This window comes from Condylura cristata, unplaced genomic scaffold (assembly GCF_000260355.1).
Source record: "Condylura cristata isolate star-nosed mole 26May11 unplaced genomic scaffold, ConCri1.0 scaffold00018, whole genome shotgun sequence".
Taxonomy (NCBI): domain Eukaryota; kingdom Metazoa; phylum Chordata; class Mammalia; order Eulipotyphla; family Talpidae; genus Condylura; species Condylura cristata.
The window spans coordinates 40735748-40752466 of record NW_004567119.1 but is presented as its reverse complement, the minus strand read 5'-3'; positions in this window follow the sequence as shown (position 1 = coordinate 40752466).

Here is a 16719-nt window from a genome sequence, read left to right as displayed (position 1 = left end):
CTTCTGCAAGCCTGCCAGCCGGAGATACCTGCCCCGATGGGGCTTCCAGACCTTTTCTCCTTGCGTATGGGCAACTGGCAGAGTCACTGAGTCTGGGGAGGAGGTGGGGAACCCACAGCAGTTACAGGGTTAAAGGAGGCTCTAACTGGGGTGTTCCCGCTTGCTGTTCATCTGTGGAGTGGGCTCAGTGGAACACAGCGAGTGGCACAGCCCTGGTGCCCCCACCATGAGGTCTTAGTCTCAAGAAGGCAGTGGACTGTGTAAAAAAAATCTGATCCCCACCCCGCCAAAAAAAAATCTGACCCAGTAGGGAAGTTGTTGACAGTTTAGATGGGTGAGGGAAATTTTGAAGGCTTTTGAAAGAATTGCAGCTCGGGAGACAAGACCAGGTCCATTTATTAAGCGCTTATGTATGAATGTGTCATCGCACTGCTCAGTCCTTTACAACTTTTATCATTCTCAAATTACAGCAGAAGAAACAGAAACCCCAAAACATTAAGTAACTTGCCTAGCTTGCAAGTGGGAGAACCAGACCTCAGTTCCTGGTCTGCACCATGTCAAGTCTTAGCAGGGCTGGGGGAGGGACGCCTTTGAACTGGATTAGGCGGGAGACGGGAGAAAGAGTGTCACTGAGAGGAACTAAGGGTCCTTCCTGAGACTTTTCCCAGGCAGTAGGAATACTCAGCCCGCCGCCCCAAATGCCCTCCCCTCATCTCCAGACTCCCAAAGTGGGTGATAGGGAGTAGGGGCTGACCTGGGTCAGGGAGGTCTCAGCAGAGGACAACCAGGTCTGGAACTGGGACAGTAGGAGGGATGTCACAGCTGTGAGTCCCATCAGTTCCATCTCAGCGGGGAAGGGCTGGTTTCTGAGAAGAAAACAGAGGTGTTCAGAGCTGGACTCTTTGTCCTCTTGTGATCTGTTTGTTTGACCTCTTCCCGTTGGGGGGGGTGCTGAGAGGGGTCAGGAGGAAAGGGAGTGGGGAAGCAGAAATGGGATTGAAGGGACTATTTTAGGGAAGGGAAAGGAGAAGAGACCCGAGCAGTGGGGAGCCCAGCTCAGCCCTCCCCCTCACCTGCCAGAATGCTTCATTCCAAAAACATTCCTGAAAGCAGGCTCAGAGAAGTGACGCTCGGCCCCAGGGGAGAAGGCTGGAGCTACTGGAACGTTTAGTGCCACATCAGCGGGCTTCGGGAATGTGAATAACCCCGACAATGACCAGGGGCAACTTTAGGACTCTGGAAAGAACCTTCTGAGACCAAGTCTAGAAATGACTTGGTAAAATTCCGCAGTTCTCGGCCCTTTCCTGGGACGACAATATCCCATTTGTCCCTGAGGGGGACCCCCTCACAGGCTGGTCCTGTGTGTGGAGGGGGAGCCCTAGCCTGTTAGCTTATGCCACCCTCAAGACCACCCATTCACAGCTCCCTGGGTCCCAACCAGCTGGCTGCCATGGTCTTCCTGGTAAGATCCAGTAAAGGGGAATGGGGAGTCATGTGTGGAGAACAATCATACCTGTTAGGTGAGCACCCTGCTGTCCCAGGAGGCACAGTCGTGAAGAATGACCCACAGCCCCCAGACAAGTCTAAAAAGACTGAAGACCAAGATGGACTCAGAACAAAGGATTAGCTGAAGGACCTGGGCGTTTTTTACACAGAAGAAGGTATGTGGGAGTAGGGGGGAGGACCAGAAGACAGGGTGGCATTCCAAAGACGGTGGTCTCATGGGCTCATGACTCAGAGAAGGACCTAGGCCAAGGGCGAGAGCCTCTGAAGTGCTGAATTCTGCTTGACAAGCCAGTCACCTGTGTGATGTTTCATTTACTCCCTCAATAAGTATTGATGGCCTGAGTGCCTACAGGGTACACTGGGCTAAGCTCCCAGACCATACTTGAACAGAAATTGCTACCCTCAGAGGGCTTCCATTCTAGCGGAGGAAAATAGGCAAAGCAGTGAGTATAATAATAGAGAGAGGTTTTAGAGAAGTGGACATGGGTGCAGGGAGGAAGAGGACAAGGAATCCGCTTAAATAGGGTGATCAGAGAAAGTCTCAGGAGCAGGAGGCCTGTCTATAAAGATCTAAGGAGAGAAACAAACTTTGGGGACATTTGGGGTAATTTCCAGGAGGCAGCAACAGCCAATCCCAAGACCTGTAAGGTGGGAGCAGGTCAGGCAAGTTCTAAAACGAGGCAGGAGCAGTGGGTGAAGCAGTGGGTGAAGAGCATGGCATAGATAGGGGCAAGAGAGGAGGGGCCCAAAAGAAGACAGCCTGGAGCCGAGGCTGCCATCACAGGCCCGTGGCTCTTACTCTGAGTGAACTGGGGGGCCAGAGGGATGTTTTGGACAAAAGGAGTAAACACATCTGACTAAGGATTTTTTTTAAATTCCTCTAGCTGCTCGTTAAAAACAGCCTGAGGGAGGGTGAACCCATGATGTTTGCCGTAAAAGACTTGAAGTTCCACCCACTGGGCCAGAGGTTGCAGGTGGAGAGGTGGGGGCAGCGGGGCCCCATTTACACCTCCCTGAAGAGAAGGGACAAGGGAATCATGAAGAGAGAGGAGTTTGGGAGAGATGTGAAGTGGAGATGGACATCTAGGAGCTGGTAGTAGAAGGAATAGCTGCTCTGGGTGGAAAATCAGACTCAGCTGGTCACTAAAGTCAGAGGTTTTCAGGTTTTATTGGACGGGGAAGCGGTTGACCAGTTGCTTATGGAAGCTTAAGCGTTTAAAAGGTGGCTACTGAACTGGGAAGGGAGGCGTGCTGGTTTTCTGGGTAGAAGAACTGGGATGCTTCATGCCTGGGTGCAGGCCAGAGGTTGGGTGGTGAGAGGATCCACCAGAGACAGAGCAGGGAGCAGAACAGGCCGATGGGCCGAAACACACTGCTGAGGGGAGCAGCGGAGAGACAGGACAGGTCTGCTGCGTCACATTAGGCCAGAGCAGTGATAGTGCTGACACTTAACTCCTGCTCCACCTGGGATGCCCGAGACGGGCAGTTTTGCCTGGCTTATCAACTGAGAAAGGCCAAGGGCTCTCTGTTAGGTATGAAGAAGTAGGGTTGGCCAGGGCAGTTGAGTTTTACTGAGATTTAGTCTCCCCTTCTGACCCGTGGGGGGCTGTGCTGGGAGCTTCCAGGCCTACAGCTTGGCACTCCATGGCTTCCCATCTTCAGAAGCTTTCCCAGACTTTATGAGGACATTGAAGTGTCACTCAGGACTTCCTCTCACTTGGCAGAGGGGACAGGAGCGACCTGGACAGCCCAAGCCCCCAGAGAGTGAGCAGACCTCTAATTCCAAGTACTTGCCCGCCCTGTGTTTCTGAACACAGGGGTGGCAGATGCTTGGTTTTAGGAGCGGAAGCACAGCCCTCTGAGGAAGCGGCCTTTGATGTACCAGGCTGGGCCTCTGCTCACTGTCACTTGAGAACTTATGCAAGTGAGGGCCATAACTGACCTCTAAGGGGCTTGCCGCTTTAGGGCCCACAGCTTCCCTGGGGAATAAAACATTTCTCTCCTGGCTCCTTAGGGCTCTAAAAGCAGCTGCTTTGCAAAGGATCGCCCCATGTCTTTTGGTCATTTCTTCCCTTTCTGGCTTCCAATCTTCTCCCAGATCTAATCCCACCTGACAGTGTCATCCTCTGGGTGCCTTTAGGTCAAGCTGAGCCAGTGAGTCATCCAGGGCGGGGGGTGGGGGAGGTGGGGGGGGTGTTCAAGTCCATAAATGGGCAGACCCTAACTTCAGGTTTCAGTTTCCCAGAAAGCCATTCTTTCCCTTCTGTCCCCCTCCCCCAAGGGAATTCCCCAGAGAAAAGAAAGACCTGTGGAGGGTTAGCTTTGACTTATGGAATGCTAGATATGGCAGAGTTTCTTAGAGAAGAGGCTAGACTGTGACTCAGCCTCCCTGATAAACAGACACTGCCGGTCAGGAGTTTTCCAGTCCAGGAGATCAAAGACCGGATTCCTGGTGGAAGTGACCAACTTTGGAGTCCAGGGCCCAGCCAACAAGGCCTCCTCCCTGGTCTTCTTCACTGCAGTAGCCTTAAGCCCCTCCAGGCAATACAGGCTGGGGCTCTGGACGTCAGCCAATGCAGCCAGACTGACCATTCACTGTCTCCCAGATGCCAGGGAGAGCCTGCAGTAACCTTTCAAAGTTCCCCCGCTGGATCTGAATCACCCTTCAGCCTGGCTGGCCCTGGCTCAGATCCCTGCTCTGGGTGTCAGGCGGTGCCAGCTGGTAGCGTCTTCATGCCCACAGGAAGTCAGCAGCTGGCATGGACCCCTCGCTAGGAAGGGACCGTGGACTTGCTCTGCTTCCAAGCCAACTACCCAGTCCTCTGTGAATAGAGAAGCCGCTCACCAGAGAAGCCAGATGGTACCTGGGGAGTGCCCACCAGCCCCTCAGAGGGCCTCCCTTGAAGCCTTCATGGTTCAGGGCCTCGATTTGCTATTCAGGAGCCTTCTTGTCAACAGACTTAGGCGGTTAGGAGCAGACACACAGCTCCAGGAGACAAGCAGTCACGATCAGACGCTGATTCATTGATGAAAATGTAACTGCTGTCAAACCAACCCAATTCCTGGGTTGGCTAATAAGCATGTTCACAAGGAAAAGTTCAAGTTCAGCGGGAAGTTGCCTCAGACATAGGAGCTGGGTGAGCAGAGTAACCCTGGTGGTCTTCCTGGAGGCACCGGCCTCTCCTCTGCTGGATATGGTACAGTGGTCGGGCTCAGGATACCCTCCCCCAGCATAATTCTAGAAAGTGCCCCCACACATATATTTGATGCCTGGAGATGACCATCCTTTCCTTTGGCAGAACACATCACAGTTGCTTAGAGAGTGACTTTCACAGTCCACACTCACCAGTCATGTCGCTGCAAGGATTAAAGAGACAACAACACATGATGTGCTATGCACACCTTACCGCACCAAAGAAAACCCAAAGGGTGAGAGCAGGTATTCAATAGATGTTTCCTAAAGAGCCTCCACCTTGTTCTCCTGGCCCCAGCCCCTTATAAAGGGGGAATCTGATCGTTAAATCGATGTAGACCCATCCCCTAATAAACATATTCTGAGACCTGACCATTGTTCTAGGTGCCACGGAAAATACCAAAGCGATAAAGGTATGGTCCCCTCCCTCAAGGAATGTATATACAATAAAATTGAGACTATTAATCACCACCTACAGCACAGAGCTGAGTGTGCTAAGGGTGTGTGTCTGGCTCAGAGAATGGTTTAATTTGCCTCCATCCCTTCGGACTGAGCTGTAGGGACAGCTGGTGGAGAAGGACAGGCCTCTGGGTCTCCGCTGCTTGCTCACAGGCTGGGTGCTCACTGGTAGACACTTGGGTCCCGAGGCAGCTCCCACTCCATGCCATTCCTCTGAGGTGCGAGGGTCCAGCAGTCTTGCTTCATGGCCAGTGCAGCAAATGACTGCCAGAGTTGGAAAGAGCAGATACAGGCAGGGGGAGCCATGGTGGGGGCAGAGGGCAGCCGGGGCTGGGCCCTGCCTGGGCCCTGTCCTCTGTGCCCTCTCTGAGCTCTCCCAGTATTGCCCATTCTTTTCTCCCTGCTTGGAGGAGCTTACTTTCTTTAAAGCCTCAAGAGGCAGAGTTGCAGCTCTGCTTTCTAAAATTAATTACATCATTTTTCATTTTGTGCATTTTTACATCTCGGTTGTAATCCCCATGGAGTTCCCACCACCAATTCACCCATGTGCCATCACCATAGTCCCGTGTGTTCTCCTAAACGCAGCTCCTCTTTCTAGGCTGAGTCAGCCTGAACTTGTTTACAACCTGTGTCCCCTGCCCAGGGCCTTGGGTTTTTCTAGAACCATTTCCAAGCCTCCACCTCCACCCACCCTCATGGCTTAATAGAAATAAGAACCTGGTGGCACAGGGGTTAAAGTCTCTAGCCACTGCGGCCAGAGTTCGATCCCGGCCAGGGAGTGACCCACATGGCACAGCAGACCTCGCCTGTCTCACCCGCTGCTCCTCTCTGCAGTGGATTTCAGTAGATCTTCCAGTTCTGCTTCCCATTCTGTCTCTGGTGAGTCCTCTCAATGCCCACACCTCTGGCCTGCACTCCAGTTCTTGTATGTATAAATGAATAAAATAAAGCTTAAAAAAAAGCTTGGAATCGCGTTACATTCGCAATGTCATACCGGCCCCACCCCATATTAATTGAAGGGGCACAGGAGCTGGGGCTGATTACCACCCAGGTCTCCGGCACTGCTCTGGGACTCTTGGGACCCCTGGGAGTGTCCTCAAATCCTGTCAGAGGGTACAGGAAGGAGTCAAAGCGGTTTTACTAATAATAGAAAACATCATTTGCCTTTTCCTCGCATTCTCTCATCCGTGTACTGTGGAATATTCCAGGGTGTGTGATATTACGACTGACCACATTCTGGGGGTATCAGTGTCTGGGCGAGCCCGACTGAGTGTGCTCACCAGTCCACCTGTGCGCAGTGGCTGGATGGGCTGATTTTACATGATGTCTTTTTTACTACCATTTAAATGTTTTTTTGAATCTTTCAGAGAACCTAGCTCTTTCTTTCAATCAGATCTTTTTTTTGAAGAATTATTCCTTCATCCAGGAACTTACTCCTGCACAATCAACACAGTATAGTAGTCGCTCAATAAAAATAGGTTACATTTTGGAAAAATAATTCCTTTATTATAGGGTTTTAATTTATTTTGCATAAAAGAACTGGGGTGTAGGCCAGAAGTGCAGGAGGGAGGGGGTGAGAAGATTCACTGGAGTCAGAGTGGGGAGCAGAACAGGGGGATTAACTAAAATACACAGTTGAGGCGAGCAGTGGGGAGACAGCAGGAGTCTCAGTATTTTTATTTTGGAAAATAAAGCTATATTCATAAAACAATTTTGTTTATGTAAATAAGTAGTGCCTTGTTACTGCTATTTTTGAAACTGATATTTTAAAATCAATCACTAAATATTCCTCGAGCTGTTTTAATTTCTAATACAGTAGATATCCAGTCATCACATAAAAAAGCCCTTTGAATGTCGTCAGTCATTTTTAAGAGTGTAAGGGGATCTGAGCCCGAATATCTGAAGCCTGCTGTCTTAGTGAGAAAGGTACATCAGGAAGGGTTGCCAGAAAAAATACCAGATGCCCAGAAAAATCTGAATTTCAGATAAGCAACAAATCATTTTGTAGTATACTATTGCTAGGGCATGCTGAACTAAAAGCAATGATGGTGGTCGTTCAGCTGAAATTCTGATTTAAGTAAGTTTTCTTTTTTTCCCCTAAAGTTGGCCTCTGACAGCAGGAGAGACCTAAGTTGGAAGAGCTGAAGTGGGGGTGGGGGTGGGGGGCGCTTGACTGACTCAGGGAAGGACGTCGGGCACTGTGCAGGCAGTTTCTGGAACAGGAATCAGTTTGGGACCTCTGAACTCAGGGTGGGGGTCCCATCTGGGGACCAACAACCCCGATCCCCACCAGCTAGGCCCAAGACTCACTCCATCCCCAAGAAACACAGGGGCCAGAGGAAGCCGTGGAAAGTGAAATACACAGCACATAGTAGCTGTGTTATTAAAAAGGGGGAAGTGACACTGAGGGGAGGACTTGGAGGTGGGGTTCAGGGGGTACTGACGTCTCCACAGGATGTCAAAACCACACACAGTGAGGTCACCGGCTCTCCCGAGAGCACTGCTAATAATAGCTGTGGTCACATGAGGGCCTGGGCTGTCAGAAGCCTGGGAGGAGTCTCAAGGTCTGGGTGGGCCTCAGGCCAGGTGGCAGGAAAAACTAAGAGCCTGTTTGGGGCTGAATAAACAGAAACAAAGAACAGCTTCTGGACCAGCTGAGGGAGAAGCCCTTCCTGCCAGCTAGGAGTGTGGAGGGAGAAAGGCCCCACAACAGGGCCTCTTTCCAGCTGCCTGGGGAGGCCCCCAAAAGCTCTTTCCATCAAGAAAGGCAGGGGTGCCCCAGAAATAAGATGAGCGGGAAGCTGCCTTTCTTCCCTTTAGTATGGAAGGGGCATGTACTGTGAACTTGCCTTGTAGCAAGCCCAGGAATCCTAAGTTGAATAAAATGTGGTTCTGCCCTACAGGGCCTGGGAGTCCCATAGAGGAGGCAGAAGCACAAAGCCAATAAGAATTCATGAATTGGGCCTCCGTGGTGGCACAGGGGTTAAGTTTCAGCACTATGGAGCTATCAGCCTCTCCTGCCAGGGAGCTGACCCATCTGACCTCTCCTGTTTCACCTGCTGCAGGCTGCACCCCCCCTCAACATTGTATTTCAATGGATCTGCCTGTTCTGCTCCCCACTCTGTCTCTGGTGGATCTTCTTACCCTTCTCCCCCCTGGCCTACACCCCAGTTCTTATACGCATAAATGCATAAAGATAAATCTTTTAAGAAAAAAGAATTGGGTCCTCCCCTGTGGTACAATGGGTTAAACTGTAGTACTATGCAGCTTTGCAAAGCCACTGCTTCCTGAGTTTGATCCCCCGCCAGGGAGCTGACCCACATGGCTGGCAGACCTCTCCTGGATCGCCCACTGCTCCCCTCAGCAGTGTACTTCATTCATCTGCCTGTTTTGCTCCCCACTGTTTCTGGTGAATCCTCTCACCACCCCAGCACCTCTGGCCTGTACCCCAGTTCTACATGCATACATAAATATATCTTTAAAAAAAAGTGAAATGGGAAGTCTGAAAGAAGATTTAAAAAAAAAAAAAAGAATTCATGAATTCATTGTCATGAGATTTCATAATTGGAGACCTGAGTGGCAACTCATCACCAACCTGAGCCTCCTGCCTGGCTGGCCCGAGCCCCGCCCGTGCTGGTACCCAGGTGGATGAAGACCCAGCTGCTGCTGCAGGCGGAGCCAGACTCACGCTCACTCTGGCCCCTTTCTCTGCACAGACCTCACTGTCAGCTGCTGGGAGCAAAAGGAAGTAACCTAGCTTAGGGAAAGACATAAAAATAAGTCAGATTGGCCCCGACTACCAGGTCCTGTTGAGATATGAAGTTGAGCCCAGAGCTCTTACCTCTGGGGCCCAGTTTTAGAGAGGTCAGAGAATGGCTGACAGTATCTGAGCAGGGTCTGAAATCAGGGTCTTGTGGGGGAGTAAGGCCCTCTTCTCCCAAGGAAGGAGAGCTAGGCCTTGAAGGCTGAAGAATTTTCTGGGTCAATTCTGAGTTTTAGGGAGCAAGAAACCCTTCGAAACTTAAATACTGACCCTAAATAGTCATCTGGCACTCTTGGGGGTGCTTGCTGATCCCAAGTGAGTTCTGAGCAGACAGCAAAACAGCAGAGTTGGGGTGCTCATGGCAGGGGTGTCCAAGGCAGGGGTGCAGTTACTGCCACTCTCTACACGTGCTCTACCTGGGTGGAAGCGCCAGGCCCTCCTGAGACACCATGTTCTGAGGAGAAATTGGACAGTGGAAATGTTTTCAGAGGATACATGCCAAGCTGTCAAAAACTCTTGAAACTATATCTTAGGAAGAATAACTACAAGAGCTGAGGCTCAGAGCAAAGAATTATAGAGTCATTGGGGGTTGGCAGTGAGCATAAAATTCTTGGATTGCGGCCTAGTGGCTTCTGCAGGATGGCTGACAGTAATTCAGCAAAAGGAGATATTTTCTAATAGTGAGTTCTGTCCCACAGGGAGTGAATATTTGGTCTTGCAGAAGGAAATAAATTGCACACAGAGTCCAAGAAAGAGATGAAGCAGGTGAAGGAAAGACAGTGAGCACGTCTCCCTGGGGACTCTGGAAGAGTGTGGGTGGTGCTTTGTAGAGTGGAGGAGACGAGCAGGTGAGAGTGAGCCAGACTGGGTCCCCGGTGGCCTCCATCCCCAAGACACTGTCATCAAGCCCTTTCCTGCAGGGACCCTGACACAGCTGCAGGAACAAGGAGCAGAGCTGCTGAGGAGAGCGGAAGCTGGTGACTGAGGAAGGCCCCCTTGAAGGAGAAGCTGGGCTGTCCTGGGCTGGTCCAGAAGGGTGGGGAAGGGAAGATGGCTCACTGGTGAGTCATTCACGGGCACTGTCTGCTCCTGCTCCCTCTGGGGAGGGCGGCTGGGGGAGATCAGGCCTCTGGCCAGCTGGACATGTGAAGACATGTTCCTCACCCCTGTCCTCACAGCTCTTGGGGCAACTGGGGTTTGGCTCCCTGTCCCTTCTCGCCCACCACCCAGCAGGGCTGATGAGTAGGCATTGGGTAGATATTGAGGGGGAGGGTGCCCAGCTCCTCTCACTCCTGACTGAGGGCTCCAGTGGTCACACAGAGGACCCCAAGGCCCCGCCTGTGAGAGAAGCCACCCTGCTCTGTCTGGCACAGCAGAGGAAACTGGAGGCGTGCCCCTTTCTGGGGCTCACACCTCAACCTGAGAGGCACACCCTCACCACCCCACCCCACCCTTCCTAAACCTCCTTCCAAACCTGCTCTCACCTAGCAGGCCTGTCTAGCACCCCACCTACCTCAGGGCCCCAGGGCAGCCCAAGGAGAGCGAGGGTAACTCTGGGTCAGTGGCCAAAGATGCCAGCCTTGGCCATCACCAGGGTCTGCTCTGAGAGACGAGCGGGCCTCTTGGCCCCGGTCAGGCCTAAGCCTGGGTCCCCGGTGTCTCCTGGGATCAGAGTCACAGCAGCACAGACTGACACATCTTCAGGGCCGCCGCGGGCAGGCAGAGGGAGCAGGGGCGCCTACTCTGAGGATGAAGGTGTCTGGAGCTTAGGGATAGACTTGAAGAAAGGGGTTGCGGGGTGGGGGGTGGTTAGACAGGGGCTCCAAACCTGATTCTGCCCCTTCTGCCTACAGCACCTCAGCACGGTGTCACTGCTGAAGCCCAGCCTCACAGGTGCAGTCACTGTCTGGTGTGAGAGGCCTGTTGCCACTTAACTCTCACAGCACCCCTTGGGCAGGGGACTCCTCTGGTCTGAGGAGAAAACTGTGGACTAGAGGTTAAGGGCATCCTGCAGGATCCTAGGTGTCCCTTGGGCAGTAGAGGGGGCTTAAACCTGGGGGTCTCTCAGGTGTCCCCCACACCTACCCTAAACCTGTTAAACCTGGTGGTCCTCCCCTCCTCCACCCCTTGACCTCCTGTTACAGGATGAGCAGAATCCAACAAGGCCAGGACACACAGCCCTTCTCTAGGGGGGTGACAAGCAGGCTCCCTCCAGGGGGAGCAGGCAGCAGGGTTGATGGGGTTCTCAGCCAGAGTCCCAGCAGAGAGATGACGGGGACCCCCACCCTAAGGGGGGTCCTTAGAGGGACTCTCAGCTGTGCCTATGACCAGTTGGGTGAGAAGGGAATGACTGGAAGCTCTGTCTGAGAGAGGGTTGGGAAGTGGAGTGGAGGGCTGTCGTTGGCAGAGACCCCAGGGGTCCCCAACTGTCATCCCCTGACAGAGGTTTCCTCTGGGGAGGGATCTTGATGCACACCACTTTTTAAATTCACAGTGCTTTTCTGTTTGCAGTCTTTACAGTATTGTACATTCTTTCAATTCACTTTCAAAGGAAGAATAAAGACTTGGGCTGAGGGGTCCCTCTTGGTGTAGAGGTTAAAGTCTCAATGCTATCAAGCTATCCCCGCCACTGCGGCCTAAATTCAATCCCCGGCCAGAGAGGTGACCCACATGGCGCCGCAGACCTCTCCTGACCCACCTGCTGCTCCCCTCAGCAGTGTGCTTTGTCCATCTGCCTGTTCTGCTCCCCAGTCTTTCTCTGGTGAAGCCTCTCCCCACCACCACCCACTCTGGCCTACACCCCAGCTCTTGTGTGCATAAATAAATAAAATAAATCTTCAAAAAATACTAACGTGGAGGGGCCACCTGTGTGTTTTTCCTTCTTGAATTTTCCCAACGACCATCCATTATAATGATACTGAGGAAAATGTTTTGTTTTTTTCTAGTGATTCTATCTGTAACGTGCCTGCGGCAGCGCTGTCCACACAGCTTTCTGATTGGAATGTTCTCTGTCCTGTCCTGTGTGGTCACACTGGCCACATGTGGCTTAGAGCAGCTGAAATGGGGCTAGTGCCGCCACTGAGGAAATGAATGTTAATTGTTATTTAACTTCTACTAATTTAGATCTAAATAACCCTGGCTTGGGAGAGCCCAGTCAAGAGACTGCAGCTGTGACTGTGACGCCAGGTCTCTGGAGTAGGTCTCCTGCCCTGTCACCTTCTGAGCCCCTCCTGCTGGTTCCTCCCAACCCTTGTCACAGGCTTCAGAGCTTCCTCTATTTCTGGTGGAGTTAGGGTCCCCTCCGCACCCCGCACCCTGCCTCACTTCCCTTCTCACCTGTGTGCAGAGAAAAAGATTCCCCAATCAAAGCCTTTGTGTGTGTGTGGGGTGTTTGTGGGGGGATTGTTGTAGTGGGGAGACCTCCGGCAGGGGAGACCCGAGCACAGCCCACCTCAGGGTGGTCTTGGCCTCCAGTTTATTCACCTGTAGAATGGGACTAAAGATCCAGGGCCCAGAATCGAGCTGTGTGACTGCTGGGCAGGACCCAACTGGGCCCTGTTGGGCAAGAGGGACAAAATGAGGTAACAGAAAGGACCGTCTGACTGGAAAACTCATGAGGCACCGGGATGGGTGTGGAAAGTGTGCCAAAGTCTGTGTGACCACGAGACAGAATGCGCCCTCCACTACCCTCAGCACCAGTCCTGAGCGCTTCCTCAGAGCCTGCCTGCATTTTAGCCATTTCCAAGCTGTGCTGCATTGACCTATTTTTATCTCTCTCTGTCTTTCAGGGTAGATTTGAAGATGTCCAAAGCAAGGGATTTTGTCACGTTCACCTCAGTATCCACCATCTCCTGCCCAAAGCAGATGTTCAGGTAGATTTAATGAGAGATGAAGGAGGGGTTCTTTGGGGCCCCAGGCTGTCTGCTCCGGGGTTGGCAGTAGACTCTGACTGAAAGTTGCCTTACGAGAAGAGAAGAAGTAAGTGGAATTTGTAGAGGTTTCCTTTTTCTGCCATCCCCCAAACCCTACATGTCTCTCTCTGGCACAGCAAAGAAAGCAGTCAATGCAGTAAACTGCTTCATTCTAAGATGTGAATGGCTCTAGGGGTACCTGCATTTGCATAGGAAGCAGCCATCCCTTAACCTAATGGGTGTGTTGGTGCCTTGGTAATGGCATCCTCAGCAAGCTGGGTTTGGCCCAGGTCTGGCTTCATCAGCGGTGCCCATGAGTCTCATCTTGCCGAGACTCCGTTTACTGAAGCCTTAATGACACTTCCCAGACATGTCCCAGACACGCTCCAGGGTTGTGTGAAGATGAAATGAATCAGTGCTCACAAAGCTGCTGCTCTTTGTAACGTCCTAGAGAGAAAGGGGTGATATTGCCATGACTTTGGGCCGGGGTGGGGCCTCCTCACACTCTCAGTCACACCTGAGTGGCTGGTGGCCCCAGCAAGGAAGCCACCCACCTCCCTTTCATCTTAGAGCTGCTGAGCAGAGAAGGGAACCCTGCCATCTCTTCCACCTTTCACCCCCACCTCCCCCAGGCAGGAGGCGGGAGGCTGGAGAGCCTCAGCCAACCTTTCTTCTCTTATTCCTCTCCTCAGTCTCTCTGTGTGTGTGGGGGGGCGGCTCTGTGTGTGTGTGGGGGGGACCCCGCCCCCTTTTGGGGTCGCACAGGTCCACTCTCAGACCACCCCCAGCCCGGCTTCCCTCTATATTGGGAGACAGCCCTCCAGGCAGCTTCCTGCTGAAGCAGCTAGGAGCTTTCAGAACTGCATGTCTCCATCCTCACTTGTCCATCTGTTAGGTCATCCTGGCTCCTCCAGAGGGGAGCGTTTCTCCTTTGTCTTTTCACCCAAAGCTCCCTTCACCTTCTCTTCAAGCCGGTAGCTTCTGAGGCCATGATCCCCCCCTCGCTGACAGCCGCCTTCCATCTCCACGCTGCTCCCTGCCCTGCAGTCAGCTTAGCAGCCCCTCCCCAGACGCCCCAACCTCCAGGGCGCCGGGGACACAGCACTGATGCCTGCAGGACAGCATGTTGGGGGTCACAGAATGCTGCCTTTTTCCTCCAGCCAGTCTGGAACTGACCCCAACCCTCCCAGTTCAGACCACTCTCCCTGCTGGCCTCACGCTCATCCTCCACACTCCAGAAAACTCCCAAAGCACCTCATGGGGTTGGAGCTCCCTTCTTGGGGACCTGGGATACTCATCTCTGGCTCCCTGCCTGCCTGGAGCCGTGTGCCCATGAGTGCCCACAAGTGCCCATGAGTGCCCATGTGCCTGAGCCTGTACTTTGCAGTGCCAAGCAGGCACAGGCTATGACATGCTTTTACATCTCCAGTGCCTGGCAGGGAGTAGGTATTCAAAACCATGTTTCTTGATTTGGGGGACACCCCCCCAGTGATGCTATCAGCCCCCAGGAAGCTCCTCCTCTGCTGAGGGCAGTGGGCAGCCGCACTGCCAGCTCTCAAGTTTCTGTGCTGGGGGCCGGCCCGTCTGAGTGACCAGAGGGGGCCAATCTGAGACAAGGGGCTTGGGGTCAGTGTGGACGACTCGCCTCATAGGAGTTCATTGAATGCCCAGTTTCATGGACAATCCTCTCCTCCTCAGCTCTGGGTGCTTGGGAATGAGGTTTGAGGTTTGAGCCCAAGTCTGGCAGCTCCAAACTAGACCTTGCTTAGAAAAAGACCCAGGGCAGCCAACTCCAGAGAACAGTGGGTGGTTTTTTGCCTAGAACTGGGGTCCAGGAGGATAGAACTGAAAGAGATCAGCCTTCCCATAGGCGATCATGGAACAGAGCCCCCAAACCAACTGGAGCCCCAGATCTTACTCAAGTGTTGAGTCTCCAGTGAGCTGAGACTGCAGCAAGAGCAACTAAAATTAGTCAAGCCAAGAAAACCTTTGGGCTGGGAGGCTGACAGCAGTGAGGTGCAGGAAGCTCAAGCTGTGGAGTCCCCCCAGGGTGCTTTAGAACCAGCGCTGGCTTGGCAGCGGCTGCCCGGAGACAGGGCCTCAGCAGAGGTGGCCTGTCCAGTACCGATGGACCTTGCTACCTCGTCTGCACAGCCTTGGGAGGGACGAGCACCCTGGGGCAGAGGGAGCGCCCCTGGGCTGACAGGGTGGGAGGCGATGATGCAGCCCCCCGTGGGGGTGCCCTCTGACTCAGGTCCTGCCAGCAGCTCGGATATGCCAGGGCAAGTTCCAGCCTTCCCTGCCTGCTGGTGGCCACGCTTCCTCCCTCTCCTCCCTTTGGCCCTGCCTTCAGCTCTGCCCCATCTTTGTGCACGGGCAGTCCAGGGCCTCCCTGGGGCCCACATGGCTTGTCTCCCAGGGGATGCCCTGAGGGTGGCATGGGGCAGGTGCCCACACCCCGCTGGGACCCTCTGAGCCTCTGGGATGCCCTAGCAGTGGGGTAGCACTGGCATCGTTATCACGTTTCCAGTGAGGGACAGGGCCCAGGACCTCAGAGCCAGCAAATGGCTGGGTCTCAGCTCAGTCCAGCTTACCTGGTCCTCTCTCAAGCCACAGCCCCTTGGGATGGGGACACTTTGTCTGGGAGGCTTAAGGGTAAGGCCTCTGGGCTGAACCCTCAGGTCCAAGGAAAGAGGAGCCTCAGAGGCCTTGACTGGGCCTCGACTGTGGCAGTCACCGTCAGCTGGCACCTTTTTCCAGGTGTGGCTTGCGGGAGCAGGTCTCCTGCCCTTGCCCTCCCCCTGGGTTGAGGAGTGAGGTCTCACCTTGGATGAGTCCTTACACTTTAGACTCTGTGCTCATGTTGTGGGGTACAGGATCCTATACCCCAATCCACACTGCTTGCTTTCCTACTGGGCGATGGTTTGGGAGCAATCAGACCTGATGGTCTAGGGGGGCAAGGCTTGAGCCCAGTTCTGCAATCCAAAGCCTGTGGTCTTGATATTGGGGTGTGGACTTCACGTAAGGAGCCACCACTAAGGGCTCCCCCTGCCTAGGGCCCCTCCAGGGCCCCTGCCCAGCTCTCCCCTCCTGTCTAGGCCTCTCCCCACCCCTCCCCTCTCCTCCCCCTGTAACCTGGAGGGGAGGCAGGGTGGGGGGCAGCCTGAGTCCTCCACAGTTACCCAGCTGTTCCTGCTGCGCCCCACCCCCAGACCCCCCACAGGGTTGGGTGTGCCAGCCTGCTTAGCACACACCTAGTACTGACTTTATTCAGGCCAGCTGCCTGCCTGCCCAGCGCTGCTGTAGCTGCAAACACCAAGTCCAGGCAGAAGAATCTTCAGCTGCACCCCTCGGTCACCTCTTGAACCTTGGCGGGAGAGGAAGGTAGGTCCAAAGTGGGGCAATTCACACTCTTTTCATAGAAGCAAGAGGCTCAGACACTAACAAGGAAATACAGTCACCTGTCAGAGGACCCAAACCCAGATAGACCCAGGACCCAGTTCAGTGGGACAGAGCTTTGCTAGATGTGTGTGTGTGTGTGGGGGGGGGGCGGGGGGGCCGGGAGGGCTTCGCTGTCCAGCTGTCCGGCTCCCCTCACAATCAGGCAGGGCTAGTTGTGCTGTCCTTTCTTGGGCTCATCTGCCTCCTCCCCTCGGATTGTTTGCTAGTAGCCTCGGGACCAGCTGAGAATGGCCCGTGCACCCACCGTGCCCTCCCCTCCCCTGTGGACTGTGGTTAGCTGTGACATTTAAGAGCCAGGCAGGGAAGGCACCTGACCTTGGGAGGAATGCAGGAAATGTCTGCAGCCTAGAGCAGTCACCCCCACCTGGGGCACAGGAATGTGAGCTCCGGCCCCCAAGGGAGATGTGTGTGTGTGTGTGTGTGTG